At 40.8% G+C, this 8,360-nt stretch overlaps 1 pseudogene; it reads left to right on the top strand.

Annotated features, from left to right (window-relative positions):
- LOC107669684 (coiled-coil and C2 domain-containing protein 2A-like) overlaps positions 1-8,360 on the top strand; it is a 31,968-nt pseudogene that overhangs the window by 14,992 nt on the left and 8,616 nt on the right.

The raw sequence follows: 8,360 nt of genomic DNA on the forward strand, positions 1-8,360 counted from the left end.
CTCACGCTGTGATCAGCGGCAGCTGGATGCAATAATCGCATGCCAATGTGCATTGGCTCGTTTAGTTTACACTCGAGTAGATTGGTCTCTGTAAGCGAGATCCCAATTTCGTCGGTCATCCGACGTGACGTCGAGAGTGACCGACTGAAAGGGAACTACGGTTTCTCGACTGGATAACCTAGTCTCGCTAGTAAAGATTTGATGGATGAAGACTGCAATCAAGGTAAAGACGATTGCGATGGAGTACAGGAGTCGTACAGTAAGCACGCGTGAGTCCGTTTACTCCGTTATAATAATGCGTGTATGAGTGATCTTGAGGCACTGATCACACATTGTATTTATGCACAGGCACAGACATTTCTGTACATTCACGTTGTTTCCACACACATTCACGAATGTTTTGATTTGTCATGTTTATGTTGCTGTAGGCGGTTGGTTTAGGTTTTTTTTTTGGCATCTACTTGTGGTCCTGTTCGGTATCGCAACTTGACTTCTCTAAAATGTAAAAAAGCTCTTTGCTCTTGCACTGTACACATACTATAAAAGTCTGATTTTTTTTTCTTTCATATGTGCTTATATGGGCTCCTTAGATCATTTGGCTCTTTGGTGTCCTTTTGTAGTTTCTAAGTGTCCTTTTTTGGAAAGCTTGCAGAAAATATAGATTTTTGAGAATCACCCTTCAATCTTTTGGTTTACTTTGCTGGATATAACAAATGATGACAAAATAAACATTTGAGACAAGATAAATGGTCTATGCTTAATTTCATGAAGTGTGTGATTAATCGCGATTAAGTCACAGAAAAAGGATGTGATCAGATAAAAACATTTAATCGATTGACAGCCCTAGTTTTAATTAAAAAATGTCGAAAAAGTTTATTATTATAATTAATTAATTTGACATAAAAGATGACATATTTATTAATAAGGTTAAGAAATGTAAGCGTAGAGCCCTGCTACACATGGGATGCTATTGTTTTCCCTCTCATTGGTAGTCTCTCACATTTGCATAGAGCGCAAAAACAAAATGCATCACCAGCAGTATGTCCCCTCAAGTCATTAATTTAAAATCAATGATTTTGTCTCTTTGTTGCTTCAAATCTTGGTCAGTATTAATATTCACTTACAGGTGCATCTCAATAAATTAGAATCGTGGAAAAGTTCATTTATTTCAGTAATTCAACTCAAATTGTGAAACTCGTGTATTAAATAAGTTCAGTGCACACAGACTGAAGTAGTTTAAGTCTTTGGTTCTTTTAATTGTGATGATTTTGGCTCACATTTAACAAAAACCCACCAATTCACTATCTCAACAAATTAGAATATGGTGACATGCCAATCAGGTAATCAACTCAAAACACCTGCAAAGGTTTCCTGAGCCTTCAAAATGGTCTCTCAGTTTGGTTCACTAGGCTACACAATCATGGGGAAGACTGCTGATCTGACAGTTGTCCAGAAGACAATTTGAGATGCACCTGTATGTCTTAAAAACTACTGTTTATGCATTCCTAATCCTCTTTGAAACTAGATTGAGATGTTCACAATATGTTTCTGATTTCTTCAGAAAGCTTTGAAGAAAAAGCAGAAAAAGAAACGACAGCAGGAGGAGGAAGAGCAGGATGAGGAAAGTGAGGAAGAGCTGGGTGAGGAGCCAGAGAAGCCAGAACCTCCAGAGAAACCAGACATGGGCGACCTGGAAGAGCAAGTGCTGGAGAAGGCTGCCAGGATCCGCAGGAAACCTGGAGAACCAGGGTCCGTCACCCCCAATGAGCAGTGCCCACGGTGAATCACACACACACACACACACACACACACTCTCTCTCTCTCTCTCTCTCTCACACACATACACAAACGCACACACACACACACACTTACCTCAGACCTTCAGGTAGTCACTGTTTAATACTTAAAAAGTTTAATACTTAACTGTGTTTGCTAATTTAAGCAACACTGTTATTATTAACTAGCGTTATTAATGCATCCATACTGCAAATGGAGGCAGAAGTCGTGTAGTTTATTCCAGCCTTTAGCAATTGAATTGCTTTGGAGCCGTTGATGAGAGAGATCGCTCTGATTAGCTGTTCAGTTTAGTGAATCAGTGTACGAGAAGAAAAAAAAAGTGAAGAAAGCAAACAAGCGGTGAAGTCAACAGTGCACACACGAAGACATATTGAGAAGAAGTTGCATTATGTTTGAGGTTTGTATATTCACAGTCCTAGTTCTGGTTTGCCTTTTTGAATGATGAAAATAGACTACTGCCACCTGCTGTTATGGAGAGTTATTTCCTCTCACGCTAGTTGGCCACTGGCTGTAGTCTTTTGCGGTGTGTTCAAGCACAACTTTTCGGACATTATGCAGGCAACATGAGGCGACACCACAGTTGACTTTAATCGCTGCTAGTTCTTAGATGTAGGTTTGGTGGGCCTTTAGAAACTTGGGCTCTGGAAACCACATAGCAACTCTCTGGAATCACCCTGACTTTTGCCCAAATAAACACTCGAATTTTCTCCAGAAAATTAAAAAATGGTGGTTTTGTTTGTCTTTTCTAGTGCCGAGTTTGCTCGTAGAGAGGATGTGGCCAAACATGCCCTCTTCATTAAGGTCCTGTACAACCATAAAGTTTCCAGAACAGACAGTCGAACCCTCAACATGGATTTCAGAGTTCACTTTGGTCAGATCTTCAACCTCAAGATAGTGAACTGGCCAGAAAGCATCAAACTACAGGTACGGCTGGGTTGTGTGTGCATATGCACAGCTGCATTGCCGTTTGTCTGTATGTGTCTTTGAGCTTCTGGTTGTTATCTCGCAGGTGTTTGAGAGTGTCGGCTCGTCCTCCTCCCAGCTGACTGAGGTGTGTGTGCCGGTTCCAGAATCTTCTGTCCTGACCGGCAGTGCACCATTTGAGGAGATGGAGTTTAGCAGCAACCAGAGAGTCATGTTCAACCACGAGGGGGTCGGCAGTGGTAAACTCCTCTATAAACCTTCCTAAATAGATTGTTTTGTGCGTCACAGTCATGAGTCATGAAGTGAAATGATGCAGCCTTCGGTTTGTTTCATATCTTGTTTGTGGTATGTGTTCCGTTCTCTTTCGAGGCTGATGGCACTAACACGCAGACCCTGTTGACGTCAGGGAAGCTCTCCTGCTGCGTGTCATGGGCTGTAGGGGAAGATGACGTCCCCCTCGCTCCCCCGTCTAGTCAGCCTGAAGGGGGTATGTACAGGTTAGAGAGCCAAATCGAGATCCAGCCCCCCATTAGCGCATTATTTTTAGAGTTGTGCTGGATAAGATGCGCTGTTTTCTCTCTCTTCAGTGGTCTCAGGCAGATGGATGCTATAGCATGTATTGGAGCATCTGGGCTGAACGACATGAAGAAATTGGGGAAGTGGGCGGCTGAGTCTCGCCTCGACCCTAACGACCCCAACAATGCTTCCATCATGCAACTACTCTCTGTACTTTTCCCAGAATTCTCTATACAGTACTTCACAAGACAAATGACATTAAGTAAGGGATAATGTACCTCTATAATTTTTTTCCATTGTTTAATTTTAAGTATTTGCATCACCAAACTAATCTGCACCGCCAGTGTATGTAGAAAGCCATCTGCCAATGAGCGTGAGGATTCTCTCCAACGTTTAGTTAAAAAACTGACTTCAACACCACAGGAGAGAATTCCAATAAGAGTCTAGTATTCAAGAGCGCTGTCTTTTGTCTTGGTGTCTCTCTCTTTGTCTCTGTAGGTGGTGAGTGGTGGAGACCTGGCAGTGCCTGAATATTTCCGACTGGAGCAGCTTCAGGAGGAGTTTAATTTCCTGACTGATGAGAAGTTGCAGCATTCCCGTCGCTTCCGTCTCCTGAGGCTGCGGAGTCAGGAGGTGCCGGAGTTCCGTCACTTTAAATGCGTCCCGTCCATGGAGCGGGAGATTTCCGAAAAAGTGTTCCAGGTGAGATCACTTAACCTCTGTGAAAACTGCCTGTGTCCATCAGTGTTATAACAGACATACTGAACTTCTGGGAAACAATGAGCAGAGCAAGTGGTGGGTGTCCTAAGATTGTTCAGACTGGATGAATCGCCAAGGACTTCAAAATAAAAAATAAGACTGTCCAGGCTGGAGTCAAAAATTGCACTGCAAGACTGAAAAAAAAAAGGAAATTTTTGTAATTCATTGTAACACCGTCTAGTGTCAAGCAAATGTCTGTGCAAGACATTTTCACAGCACAAAGTCATTTTTCCAGCAGCTGCAGTGCAGTGCATCTTTTTAGGGAGTATGCACCTGTAAATAGTTCATGTGTTTATTAAAGGGTTAGTTCACCCAAAAATGAAAATTAGCCCATAAATTACTCACCCTCAAGTCATCCTAGGTGTACATGACTTTCTTCTTTCAGACTAATCCAGTCAGAGTTATATTAAAATTTGTCTTTGATCTTTCAAGCTGTTTCATGGCACTCAGCGGGTGTTGCATGCATCAGTCCAAAACAAGTTAAATAAAAAGCTCCCATCCATTAAAAAAAAAGTGTCTCACATGGCTCTGGGGGGTGAACAAAGGCCTTCTGTAGTGAATCGATACGCTTTTGTAAGAAAAATATCCATATTCAAAACGTAATAATCACTTTAATCTAGCTTGTGATCACTTTTGTAAACGGAAGCAGTTCCGGGCGGATGACGTATGAGGTCGGCTTTGCGCATGCGCCGCTCAGAAGTGACACACGCGGAAGCGCAGGGGAGAGATCAAAACAAAACAACTGTCACTAATTAGAAGTACAAAATGAGGATTTGTAAAGAAGAATGTCGGAGGATTTCGATATAAGCCAAGAGGAGACTGGTTTTCCTTTGCTAAAGTAAGGACACTTTGCTTCCTTTGCTCCTGCTAACAAACGTTGGTTTTCACGAGACTTCCGGAACTGCTTCCAGTGTACAACAGTGAGCGCAAGCTACATTAAATCAAAGCGTAAATAAACGAAGAAACCGTATCCTTGTGTCGCGGCTGACACAGAACAGCATACGCAGTTTACTTTCAGTGGATATTCTCCAATATGGCGCTACGGTGATGCGGAGGAGAAGAATTGTTGAATAAAGTCGTTTTCTTTGCATACAAAAATTATTCTCGTTGCTTCATAAAATTCAGATTGGACCACTGATTGCAGATGGACTATTCAGACGATGTCTTTCATACTTTTCTGGGCCTTGACAGTGTTATTTACTAGGCAGTCAATGGGACAGTCACAACCTCATCCAAAATATCTTAAATCGTGTTTCGAAGACGAACGAAGCTTTTACGTTTTTGGAACGACAAGTGGGGGAGGGGGATTAATGACAACATTTTCATTTTGGGGTGGAGTAACCCTTTAATGCATCCTTGCTGATTAAAAATATTAATTTCTTCTAAACAAAAATCTTACTTACCCCAAATATCTTTATCGGTTTTGTCGTCTTTATATTTGAATGATATATAAGACAGTGGACATTTATGTGAGTTGTATATAGGATAAATGTGGTATGTATGGATTGCAGCAAAGGGCCCTTAAAATCAAATTCTCTGTTTGTCTCTCAGGTGCGGGAATCCGTCAGTAATCGTTTCCTCATAGCAAAGCATAATTTCATCCTGTCCCATGTGGTTTCAGAGGACGAGGTTCCCAGCATCGGGTAACCAGCTCTGTTGTTGATCTAATTCACTTCTGCAGACTTTAAATAGAGGCTTTTTTAAGGCAGCTCATCTTTAACAGTCCGCCCACGTCTAGATGTCATATTCAGTCTGGTACTCATGTGCTCACCCAGCTGAGCCAGTAACAAATGCTGACTTTTAGTTTGAAGCTAAATCCAGCTCATGCGCTGCAGTTCCTTACGTTTAATGATGATTATATGGAAGATTAGCATGTTCGATGACAGTGTATGCTATTGACAGTCTTTGGTTTAATGACTTGGTTTGAGCACAGACTGCAGAGAACGAGAGGTTTTATCTAATCTTAAATCAGTATAAAGTGATCTTTATTTGACGATTCCTGTCTTTTATTTCTCTTTTTTCTCCTGTATGTTTGTATATTCAGTGGTCCAGGTGCTGGGTATGTCCTGAGGATTTTTCTGTTCTATTTTCAGTCTTCTGTATTCCTTTATTTTTCTTGTGTTCCTCCCCTCAGATCTTTGTGCTCATGAGGTGCCACTCTCTGTAGAGTTAGTCAGTGTAAAGTGTGTTAGAGGAGTGTAGTCCCACACTGCAGTGTGTGTGTGTGTGTGTGTGAGTGTGTGTTAATGTGGAGATCACACACTCAGAGAGTGTTTGTGAGTTTGATCTGCCGGTGAGTGCTGATAGTGTATGTTTAGAGCAACAGTACTCATGCATTTATTTATTCACTCACCCTCATGTTATTCCAAACCCATACAACTTTCTTTCCTTTGTGGAACACTATAGGAGAAGTTTAGCTGAATGTTCATGCTGCTCTTTTCCATACAATGAAATCATACATTGACCAGGGTCTGTCGAACCCCATAAAGAACAAAAATATTCTAAAACATTATAAAATCATTAAAGTTGTGTAAGGAACTGAAAGACTGAAAGATAATATCCTCTGCTTTAGCTAATGATATTCAGAACAACAGCATGATCCTGAGTGTATTGCTTGCATATTCCTGAATGAATATTTTCTCAAACAAATAAGTTGTGTGCATGATTCAACGACTCACTCATAAAGATAGTGGCTCTCATTCATCAATAATTATGTAGATTGTTCATATTTACACACACAGGAACACTTATCATGAAAAATGTCGCCCCAGGCTAGTAATTAGCATAAAGCACCCATATCCTCCTTTCCACAACCTTTCCTTTATAGCCTTTTTTCACTTTCAGTACAAAAGTTGATAAATCATGATTTGTGCGTGAAAATGGCACACACACATTCGTGCATATGCAGAGTTAGTGAATGAGACCCAGTCACTTATTTCGTTCCAGAATGAATCAGTTTTTTTGAATGAATTGGTTGAGTGAATGATTCAGTTGACTCACTCATAAAGAGTCGCCACCTACTGGTATAATGATGCCACCTACAGAAAGAGTCACCGATGCATCTCCATCACTAATGTACCGACTGACTGTCCATCAGGAACATCTGTTAGTAAATGCGTGTTTGTTTGTGTTCAGGATAGAAATAGAGACTTTAAACAAATGCACTGTATGTTAGGCTGAGAACGTCCTGTCTCTATGTCTATTGTTCACTGATACCGCAGTGTGTTATGGGATATCTCCACTGACTCTCAGCTGACACTCTTCCAGGCTGTTAGGCTGGAACCTGTTCAAACTGGCTGAGCCCAAACGGCCCCTGAAGCCTCGCAGGAAGGAGAGGAAGAAGGTGACGGCTCAGAACCTCTCAGATGGAGACATCAAACTCCTGCTCAACATCATCAGAGGATACGACATCCCCGTCCGCAGACCTTACGCCAGGTACCTGTACACTTCCAGAAGAAGACACTAAACCATCACTTTCTCTCATGTATCGTTTGTTGTATTTTCAGCAAACCCCCTGTGTCGGCTAAGTCTGGGCGATCATTCACAGAGCCGTTTACAGCTCCTGTGTCGTCTCAAACACCTCAACAGGGCAGCGAGTGGCCCTTCGGACAGGTAACAGCTCGACTGCATCACTGCACCATACCTGTACCTTTACCTGTAATAATACTTGACTGTAACTGAATGTATACATGTATGTGTACTGTAGCCTCTGATCAGGCCGTTTGTGGAGGTGTCTTTCCAGCAATCTTATAACCGCTGAGGGTCCAAACCCCTGCTGGAACGAGGAGATTGTTCTGCCATTCAGGTCAGACTAAAACCTACAGCACTGACGTGAGAAGCCAGAATAACATCATAAACTCTACATGTCACTACAGCTCTCTTCCTAAACCGAGTGAACTGTATCGCTGTCTACTGCCTCCTAAATAAAACAGAACCTCATAAGTCAAGTCAAGTCAAGTTTACCTTTATTTATATAGCGCTTTTAACAATACAGATTGTGTCAAATAAGTGGCTCATATGAAGTGCTCTTAATAATACTCTTACAAGCAAAAAAAAAGTACATCGGTAAAAATGGGCGATATTTTTTTTTCTTTATTATTCTCCAGGATTGAATGATGCATAAATACATTTAAAATAAAAAAATTATAAATAATGACATGTATAAATAATGAATAATGAATTATAATATATATTTACATCAATATTTGTTTTGACGAATAATAAATGTTAATTTTTTTTCTTGGATGTTCTGCATTGTTGAATGAAGCATGAATATTTAAAAAAAATATATATCTTGATAATTTATAATTTATGTTTTTTTATTTTCTTGATACTATCCCGTATTGAATAAAGCATAAATATAT

Source organism: Sinocyclocheilus anshuiensis, unplaced genomic scaffold (assembly GCF_001515605.1).
Source record: "Sinocyclocheilus anshuiensis isolate Anshui unplaced genomic scaffold, SAMN03320099.WGS_v1.1 scaffold416, whole genome shotgun sequence".
NCBI lineage: Eukaryota > Metazoa > Chordata > Actinopteri > Cypriniformes > Cyprinidae > Sinocyclocheilus > Sinocyclocheilus anshuiensis.